This window comes from Microtus ochrogaster, unplaced genomic scaffold (assembly GCF_000317375.1).
Source record: "Microtus ochrogaster isolate Prairie Vole_2 unplaced genomic scaffold, MicOch1.0 UNK8, whole genome shotgun sequence".
NCBI lineage: Eukaryota > Metazoa > Chordata > Mammalia > Rodentia > Cricetidae > Microtus > Microtus ochrogaster.
Window position 1 is genome coordinate 6,119,504 of NW_004949106.1, and position 11,390 is coordinate 6,130,893.

General features: G+C 32.5%; 1 pseudogene; it reads right to left on the bottom strand.

Moving 5' to 3' along the window:
• Positions 1-9,344: 9,344 nt before the first annotated feature.
• Positions 9,345-11,390, bottom strand: part of LOC102000380 — a 2,808-nt pseudogene continuing 762 nt past the window's right edge.

Below are 11,390 nucleotides of genomic sequence, written 5' to 3' on the forward strand. Positions count from 1 at the left end.
CAGGGAACCCTGACTGCTCTTCAGACTCGAGAGGGAGGGGGAGAGGAGTTGGGGAGGTTAGGAGAGGGGGAAGTTGGGGGGGCGAGAGTGGGAGGAGTGGGAGGCTGGGAGGAGGCGGAAAATATTTTTTCTTTCTTAATAAAAAAAATAAAATTAAATTAAAAAAAAAGAAAGAAAGAAAGAAAACTAAACAGAGCTCTGCCACTTTTTGGGACAACATCACTATGATGTGTTCTGAATCCTTGTCCAGTTTCCTCTCAGATATAATAACTGTAATTATGACCATTAAGAAATCTGTGTTGCTAATAATGACCACATTCTCACAGGTCAATAATCACCACTGAAGAATCTCTGAAAACAAAATTACAGCCTCCCACAATGACTCCAACGGAAGTCTTAGCTACGAAGTCAATAACCTCCTTCTAAATAAACTGGTCGTTGTACATAGAGTTAGGTTTTTTTTTTTGTGAGTAAATGACTGTAATAGCACCTCCAGGTCTGCTCTTTCAGTCAAACTATTTATAAAGTAACATTAATGATTCCAATGAAAGCTCCAGACAATGAAAGCTCATACAGACATCATTTATCAGATTTCTGTAATGTTATTGAGCCTATAACTGCTTAAGTCTTTCCTTTTATATGTATCAAAGAATTTCCACTTTGCAAATATTAAAATGGGATTCTTCATTTTGCTAAAATACAACTGTACACTAAAATGAACTTTTCCTAAAACAACCTTTTTTTTGCCCCATTATTTGGCATGTCATTTTATCACCCCACATATTGACATGAAGCAGCCATTTGAGAAAGGCACTATAAATTCTTCAATTCCCCTGCTTTATCACTGAGATGCTACAACTAAGAAAATCAATGATCTTGTTGCCAGGAGGTAAAACTTTATTCTGTAAGTCAATATAGGATTCTCATTAATTTAGTTTTATTATTTAAATAAAGTATTTTAGATGTCTGTAATTAAAGCTCTCAAAATTTTAAACAATCTATAAAATTCACAATTTTCATTCTATGGTACTTATGACAGGTGGCATAGACTTTGAGGAAATTGTTTTATTAATTTTGGAAATATCTCAGAAATCACTCCATCTATTTTTACCAGGAGGAATTTAGTACTTAAAGTTGCTTAACAATCTTAATAAAAGAGCCAAACAAGATCTTTTAAAGAAAAGATATAGCCACAATAATGAGATTCTCATCACCCCTAGGACAAAGGGGAAGACAGAAGGGACCTGGTGATGGATGGCCAAGACCGTCCATCTGTGATGGCTTGGAATCAAGCCAAGTCTTCTGTGTCAGAAAAGAGACTAACGTGGCGGCATGGGGGCAGGAGGGAAGCCAATACACTGTCACAATTGGCATAAAAGTTGAATTTCATTAACATGTAGGTGGCCAGGTTGTAATGGGAGTGTTACAAGGGTTTTCCTTCACTCATTTGTATCAGACAAAATAAATCCACTGGGGATGTTCATGTAGAACATCCTTACCAAGAGAAATGCTAGATGGGGTTCTCTTGCAGGCAGAGGGCATTACTGGAGGTAAAGGGAATTGCAGAGCAGTTTGAGAGGACATCTTTCCTTCTGAGAAGAAAAATACTGGTTGATGGAGCCCAAGACCTTGCTATTTTACTTACTCTTCAGGGATACAGTTTGATCTCACTGTTGGTGACAATAAATCTGACTCTTGGCTAAACACACAATGCAAGCTCTTATCTTTTCTATGCTCTGATGTTGCCCTTGCAAAGATTTGAAAGATCAAAGCCATATTTACAATTCAAAATATTTAAATCATTTCATGTTCATTAGAAAATAACAATTAATTCTTGAATACTTCTGCTCACTCTTCTATTCCATTAATAAGCATACCTTTTCATCACCTACTGAAGTCTATCACCTCCCTTCTGTTTATTTTGAAACCTATCAGCTGTGTTCAACTTTTTGACGTTACAACACGAAGCTGTAATATAGTAAGTTCATAGCCAGAAATGATGAGATTCACTTTTAAAAAATTAAAAAGAAATATCATAATATTATTATAAATAAGTTTACAATTATTATTGGTCACCCCATAGCTTTTTCTGGTCGCATGTTGAACCTATGACTCAGTATCTAGAGATATCTGATAGCTCCAAAATTCTAATTCTAATTAGATTTTCTAGATCTAGACACTACATTGTTACCAAAAATTGTATTTTAAAGTACAATACTGAGTATCAAATGTCAATGCTACAATAAAATCAATTCTCAGTGTCTCAAATTCTTACCCTAGGTAGTCAAAATTGTCTCTCAAATGTTTTCCCCCAGATATTGTGCCTCAACCATATCTCAGTAATAATAACTGTGTCCAAATTCTGCACTCAAATCACTTAACATTTCCAGAGTCTTCTTAAATGAAATGATTAAAATTATGCTGCATACTTCAGCTGAAAGTAGCTATTTTAATTCTGGTTAATTCCACAAATATCACCCCAATACTTTAATACATTTATATTTACCAAGTGATGACTGTATAGTAGCTCTAATTATTCCTTTATATTCTGTACAATATATTTGTTTATTTAGTTTTCTGCAATGAATTAAATTCTCAAGTTCTAAACAGAGCCCGATTTGAAATTACATTAAGAGCAAAATGATATTCTTAAATTGGGCGGTGGTGACACATGCCCCTAATTCCAAAACTCGGGAGGAAGATGCAGGTAGATTTCTGTGAGTTCGAGGCAAGGTTGGTCTATGTAGTGAATTTCAGAAGTCAGGTCTGTTACACAGAGAAACCCTGACTTGGAAAACCAAAAACCAAAAAAAAAAAAAAAACAAAAAACAAACCAAACAAAGCAGAAACAGAAACAAAAACAAAAAAAGTAAAATGATACTCTGTTAATACATGGACAACATATGCACAATTGTATTTTTAATAAAATCAATCATAGAAGTACTATGTGTAGCAGGCATCACTGTTGTCTTTGTCTTTAGAAAAATGCTTCAAGCACCATGCCTTCCCCCTTGATTTCAAGTTTAATTTCTTTTATGCTAACATGTCTTTTGTTTACAAAGATGAAGAAGAAATGCTTTGGTAATACAATGCAGTTGATAATTTGTGAACATATCCTACTAAAGCCAACAATAATTTCCATGTTCCTATTGATATATAAAAATCTCCGCTATCAATATGTAAAATCTCAGAAATTTTCTTCAAATTATAGAAACATAAAAATTAACTGGAATTGTGGTAGGGCCAATACTGTGTACTTTCTCTTTAGGAACTTCAAGACTTCATCCTTAGGTCCTTTGTAATACTACCCTTTACACTTCCATGCAATGACAGGGTCTCAGGATGGTGCTGTCTGAAATAACTGATGTATTACCTGATGTTTCTTCCATCTAATGCTCATGTAGTCTTCACTCGGTTACCATGGTCACAGCTTCAAGTTAATGATCAATGGTTGCTGTAGAAGCAGCTTCTTTACCACACAGACTCAGTGACTGATGGACTCAAGTGGAATCATCACAGTCACATTGACCATGTGACATTGTGATAAGTCTTTGGCTGCCATTTCCCAGACGTCATGCCCGAGGGTGTAAATCTATATTTGTCTGTGCTCTTTGCTGAAACATTTCTCTTTCCTTTATGATTTTTGTCAGTGCTAATTCCCTAAAGAAAATAAAAAGCCTATCCTATCATTTATTATCATTCAATCTCCTTCTCAATAACCCTTAATTGTCAAATTTATCTTTAATCCCTACACATTTTATGGTCCATTCACTATCTCCCAAAGCAGTTGCATGAATTACCCTTGCTATTATGATTTTCTACCTTCAACAAATATCCCAAGAAGTCAAACAAGCAATAAATGTTCATTAGCAATTATTCTTATATGAATTAATTTATTCATGATAAAAGTTTATTGAATCAGATAATTTTCCAATTTTTCATGGATTAAAGTTTCTGTTTCTTGTGAAAATTGCTGCTATGGAAGAAATATTTACTGCACTGAAGTCAAAAGGCATTTTGAAAAAGGTCATGTTATAAATGTGGCCTCTAAATAACTATAAGTTATTTAGTCACAAAATAAATATTAAAGTCATCTGTTTTTGGTGTGGACACAGCTGAGAAGTGATCGAGCTGAGATCATTAAGACAAATCCTCTAAAGCAGTAATTCTGTTCTTTATCCTTGTAGATTAGTGATGTATATAATTAAAAGCACAGAATAATGATTTAAAAATTATGTAATCAATGTTCAGAAATAAATTGGGTCAAAACATGTCTATATTTTAAATGTAGACATTTTACATTGTAACAACCTTAAGTAATAGAACTTTCATGAAATGATTGACCCCTAATGGATACACTTTTACTTGTAGTCATGGTGACATTCTGCAAACAATTGTCTTCCTCCTTTCTCTCTCTATGCTTGCACTGTATGACACCTCTACCATGGAATGATGCAGAAGAAAGCCTCTTAAGATATAATCAGGATAACCTTGATATTTAGACTTTCCCGGATGTAGAACTGTGAGTCTCAACCAAGATCTCTCTTAATTTTAAGTAGCAAAGTCTAGAAATTTGCTATATTGGCACATGAGATATAAAACATAATATAGCTGCATAGTAACAAATCATGAAGCAATATAGTTTGAAATGGTGAATGAGATGGAACATAAAACTAATTAGTGATATATTTCTGGGATTATGTCATATTCAGAGTGAATGGGCTGTTTATGTTTACATTTATTCGGTAGTACCAAATTTTCATAAAACACAAATTTAGAAAATAAATGTAAGATTATATATATGTATATATACATATATATTATATAATTAATCTGTATGTATTGATTGTTGTTATACACATGTATGTATAATTATGTATGTAAAACTCAAATATCAGGGACTTTTCTCTGAGACTGCATCTACTAGAAACGTCAGGTGCTACACCAATAAAGAAAATTTCACCAATATGTCTGCCTAAAAATGTGCTGAACAGGACAACAACAATAGATAAAGAAGAGTAAGGTTGGAAGGTGTGACATAGCCCAAGAGACAGACTTCAACCTTACAAAAGTAACTATAAGTATACACTTTCAATGCTGAACCAGCTTTGTAGATCCTGTCTCTAAATGCAAGAAACTGTATGGAGAAGTGTTGTGCAATGAACTAAGAAAACTAGTTTAAAAAGAGCATTATGGAATTAAGAGATATGACAGGGGGAACACAAGAAAAAAGGAAGAAGAGATGAGAAAGAAGAAAAAAGAATGTTATGAAAAACAAAGATATATGATCATGTATGCAAATTGTTTTGAACTAAAGGGGCAAAGTAATTTTTTAATGGCAGTGAGTTAGTTTTTAAAGAAAAGATAGGGTGTTTAAATATACTTGTCTAATAATATTGTTTTATTGAATCATATGATGCTAGATGTATAGAGGGTTTATTATGACAACTGATTTTGGGGCCTTGGTGAATCAAAAAAATATCTATAGATATGGGTGTAATACAGAATAGTAAAAGACCTGATGTGTAAGTTGGAAGTCAAGAAAGTTTCTATGTTCTTCCTAGATAAGAGATGATAAGCTGTTTCAATATTCTTTCTCTTTGAAATAAATCTCTTCCTAAGAATGAAACATACAAGGATTTCTCTTCATGGTCTGTTATAGAAACCCATGTGTTAGGTGTGTAAACATACTGGCAGAAAAAGGGAATTATTTTATCCCACTTGATGAAAATGTTGGATTTTGCTGCTCAGTTGGAAAAATCTCCTTGGATTTGCTTCTATAAAAATTCCCACTAGAGAGCACTATAATAAACCACTGGTACCAGAAACATTTTACGATCTTCAAATATTATTCCATACAGTGAGGACTTCTGCCCTAGAAGACATACACGAAGTTGATAGTTGTTGAGAGAGGAAGAACCAGTCATCTCCAGGAGATCGAGCCAACTGATAGATTAGTTAGTAATCAAAGGTCAGCTTTAAACACGTATGAAAAAAAAACTAATGAGCTCAGCATATATATATATGTATATATATCAAGTAAAAATAACAAGAGACCATGGGAAGGGATGGGACAGACATGGGAGGGATTCAGAGAGAGGAGAGTGAGTAGGGGAAATGATATAAATAACTACTGATAGAAACAACATTGAATTTTAATAATAGTATTATGTACACAATATGAAGCCTTTAAATCAATCAGTGTAGAATATTTACTTAGATCTTACTTAATTTATATCAACGACATTTTATAGTTTTAGTTTTTAGCCTTTCAATGTAATTATTTATTCAAATATAATTTTTTCTCCTGGAGACAGTGCCGAGTTGAAATATTTGCTTTTTTCCTTGAAAATCCTTTCTGACGATTTCTCCCATAATTAGATTAATTCATTGATTTTTGTGGTTATTATTCAATTATTGAGATTCATGTGTCTACTATTTTATGTTTGTCTTTTATATTTCTCCAGTCATTTCCCATTTTCTTCTTTCTGTCATGAAACTTTGTACTCATTGAGAAGAAACTGTTAACCTTCATTTCGAACAAATGCAGCACCTGCGAACTAACATTTCATTTTCTATTCCTATTAATTTGGCTATTTTGCATACTTCATATAAAATTTCTAAGTAGCAGAGAGTTTTATAAACTTTGGGCATGTGCTTACCAACAGTGTGTTGTAAACTTAAACACATGCTAAGAAAGCTATCTCTCAAGTTCAATATTCTGACAGTAACTGAATTTATGAAGAAGTTTAGGACCAGAGCTCCGATGGAAAGCCCTTTCCCACCATGTGCAAGGCCCTAAAAACAATTTAAAACCCTCAAATAAGAAAATAAAGAATACATTTTTGGATTCCTCTTGCATTATTAATGATAATACATGAAAGACATAGTAGTGCTATCACAGCCAATTTATAAGTAGTGATTCTAATATAAAATATTTTCATTGACTACACTCTTATATGTTACGGAAAAGAACAGAAAGAAACTTATGTTCAATTAGATTCAACTAGACTTAAATGTTCACACACATTTTATAAACTTTTGTGTAGATCTTTTGTAAATAGTATAGAATATCTAAAAACACAATATATAAATAATTTATAAATAGTATAGAGGACCTACTTATATCAACCATCATAGTAGGTGTTATGAATGAGATTGATAGGACTTTTTATTTCACAAAGCACACATTCCATTTTTGGCACAAGCCATAAATAATTAACTTTTTGATGTAGGGTCTGGTCTGGACCCTGTAGACCATACTGGTTACAAATAAAAATATTTCTGTCTCTGTCTCTGAAGTGTTGGATTAAATGTGTGGACTACCACAGTCAGCAGAAATGTTAATTTTATGGAAAAATATAATGTCTTATAAATGGTAAGAGCAGAAATTTACAAAATTTGTAAAATGACATTCATCCCACATAAAAGGTAAGCATTATGCCTTACAAAATAAAATAAAAACTGTATTATAAAATATACATACATAAACATACAAATACAGACATATTCACAAGTATATTCAATTTATATTACAAAGTGCAATATTATAAAAAAGTAACTCATTTTAAATTGTAGAGAAGATGGTGCTTGATATTATTTTAAAAGTAACTTATTTTGACCTTTTATTTAGAAATAATTTTTTGCCTTGCTTTAAAAATACCAACATTAATTTGTAGTCTTTGATCTATTTGCTTTCTAGCTCTTGTTATTCTTACGGGTCTTCTGGGAAGAATGAACTCTTAAGCAGAGGTGGGGTGATTGGTGCAATCCTTTACAGAAGCCATTGAAAAGAAGAGCTATAAGCTTTGAACTTATTACTTAATTATAAGAGAAACATGCTTGAACTCATTCTCTAGTCTAGAAAGAGCCATATTTTATTCATTATTCCAGCTAGAACAGATAGAATTCATTTCTAAGGATCACAGGCTAGCACCAAAGGGGGTGGCCCTCATAAAATTTTCACCCTCCATAAAGAATATTGACTTCAGGTGTGTTATTGTACATTGATTTATTAAAGAAACATATGAATAAGAAAACCTAATATTTCTGTGTACGAATGTAGATGTATATACACATGTTTATGCTTGTATAAATAGTATTCATGTGCATATAAAATGGATTCTGGGAGAAAAACTGGAGTCAATAAATGGTTCATAAAAGAGTTATATTACTAAAATTGTTTCTTGTGTAGAAAGCACTTGTCTGATTCTGAACTGACTATAACATCAGCAATCATTTTAGTTACATAAATTATTTGAAAACCAACATCCCCATGTGAATTTGCTTACTTTAAAAATTTTTGAAATAATATTTTTTTCTTTCTAATGCTTAGCACTCACTCCCTACCCCAAAACTGGGAAGGGAAATGAAAATTTGAATAAAAATATGCATTATTTATTGTCTTTCCAAGCAAATGATATGTAATAATTTTGTAAATGTGCACTTTGAGATGACATTTAGAATAGGTTTCCTTTCTGATTTCTCACTAAAGGTGAAACCATTTGTGGGAATATATGCACTTTAGTTAGCATACTACTTTTATAAAATCTTCTTTTAAAATCTTGTCTTCTGTTTCTGTCTGTTGTAAACTGCTAGATAGAAAAAGATAGATGTAAATACAGAACTAAAAAAAATAAGAAGGCATCTACTTCATTAACAGAGAGAACATTTGAATTTATTATATTTCTGATTTAAAGTGTAAATCTGCATGTTGACTGATATGTTTTATAATGATACTTAATGAAAATGTTTGTGATTGACAAATTTTAAAACACAAGTTATTCCTTAAAAATACCTAATTAAAATATAATTCTGTAAAGGACTGCTTATATATCTTTGCAATGTTGTACATTGAAATTACCATGAAGATGTCTGATTCCTATAAGATTCCTTGAAAACATATTTTATAAGAGTATGTTGAGATCTAGGAAGCAATACAATGGCATTAACTAGTACAATATAGATCCTATTATCAAGCTGAAAGATCAGTATTTCAATTCAGAAAGATATAATCAAAGAGTTTGCCCTGTAGTTTTTCCTGTCCCTTAGGTGCATATTCTTATTCAGATAGATAGGTGTTCTTCTTCATGTGGTCAGAGATACCATTCCGATGCCAGAAAGGGTGAAAAAGAAAAATCCACATAAGTAGTCTGTGTGTGATGCTGCCCATATTCTGAGTATTTCTTGATTCCAAAATGGGAAGCCTAAATTATTTGTGGTATTGAATCATGAACTGAGAACATTTTTGAGCATAAGATACGATTTCTAGTGAAATTTTTAGCAAAAATTCATTTGATATCCACAGCCCAATTATTATAATACTCATATTATAGATATAAAAGTCAATAACTGTCACATGAGGACCCTCTATTATCATCAAACTAGAAAAAAATATGTTATAAAAGTAAAAACTGAAGGGAAATAAAGAATATAATATGTCCTTTGCAGATGGAATCTGAGCACTGTCATTTAACTGATTAGAGCAAGATAGACAAATTTAAATATATTCTAATAACTGTGCTCAAATACATGAAAGACCCAAAATTTGAAATATAATTTATTATACGATAAAATATTTTATATTTGTGAGAGCGATGATTTTAATTGGAATTCTCAGAGAAAAGAGTTGGCTCACTTATTAGCCTCATTTAAGCCATGAAAGACTAGTTTACTACGTAATGCTAAGAGAGAGATGCGTTATCTTTATTCTTGTACTTCCCTTAGGACAAGACCTTTCCATGACTATTGTAGAGGCTGTCTTTGATTTTAATTTAAGACTGCATATCCACTCTCCTCTTCTGTATCAGTAATAAACGGCTTAAGCCTCCTGATTGGGGCATAGGTCATTTGATGTGTTTTGACTACACGAGTAATAAAAGAAGCAAATTAAAAGTGTGGTTTTTTTTGGTCTGGCAGGCCCCTTGCTCTCTCTATATAAGCATGTGCAGGAAGACTATTGTCCTTCCCAACATGACTCCTGGAGGCATATGAAAGATATGTGTTTATTTCTGATTTGCTATCAACCAACAGGTAAAGCACATAAGTAGTAAATGTAATCATTCAACAGCAGTCATTGATGAAGATGGACACCACAGAAAGAATGTGCAGGTGGGCACTGCTTTCAACGTGTGTTTCAAAGATATCGCCTGTATCATGCCAGAGTAACTACACCTGAAAATGTATTTCCTAAAATTGTCTAATATCATATATAATTCATATGATATACAGCAATATGCCATGTATTACATACTAAATATACTTGAATAATGCATATAATATATGATATAATATACATGATGAGTGTGATAAATAAAATATATACATATGTAATATATATACATATACATATATTTTATTTTTAGTTTTGGCAACCACAAAAAGATTAAACTTTAAGACACTTTCATCCTTATCCAAAAAAGACACATAAATGCCAAAAGTCACTACCATTCCTTTCAATTGTGAACTCTGGGCTCTCAGTGGTCTGTTTCCTCTTGAAAGCGTTATCTGTTTGGGATGTATTGAACATTGTGTCAAATAACTCTTCACTGTTTGTGACAGGACATTTTCACATAGTATAATGTGTTCAAGGTTCATTCATAAAATGGAATGATGAATGATGGTCTTTATGGAAAACTCATTTTGCTCACTGAACCAAGAATGTGGTTTGCTTTTACATTTGACTGCTGTGATTACTGATGGCATACAAATTTCTGTACAAGTTGTGTTTGTCTATAACATGCTGTTTCTTTTAACAATTAGTCTAAGCATAGAATTGTGGGACATAAAATAGCGTTCTGTTCAATCCTTTGCAAGCATTCAGACAACTTTTCAAGACAGTTGATTTATTTTATATTCCCACCAGCAGTACATTAAAATCTTACTTTTTAACACTCCTGACAGTGTTTAGCATTATTCATTTTTTTCTTTTGTCATCATCATTGGTGTTAAAACCTCCTCATTGTAGTTACAGCATGCATCTAATGGATGGAAATGATATTCATTTTTTTATATTTTTGTTTTTAATTTATAGTATTACAGTGCTAGGATCAACTACACTCAAAACTTAGTTCTTGTTATTTGTGGATAATTATGTGCCCTATATAAAAATATCTACCATATTCTGCTGCTTATTTATTTATTTTTTAACAGAACTTGCCTCAAGTTTATTTGTAAAAATAGCATAAGGTCCTGAACATCTGCAAACACTGTGTAGGTGTTCACACCAGTCCATCTGTCTTCACATTGGCCGACTAAGACCTTTTTTATGGGGCCTTCACAGGGGCCTGGGCACCCGGGAGCCTGAGCTGCAGCTGAGGCCTCTGCCTTGGCTTGAACCTTGGGCTTTGTTTTTTGGAGCCTACGACCCCTGGCCATGTAGCTTCTAATCC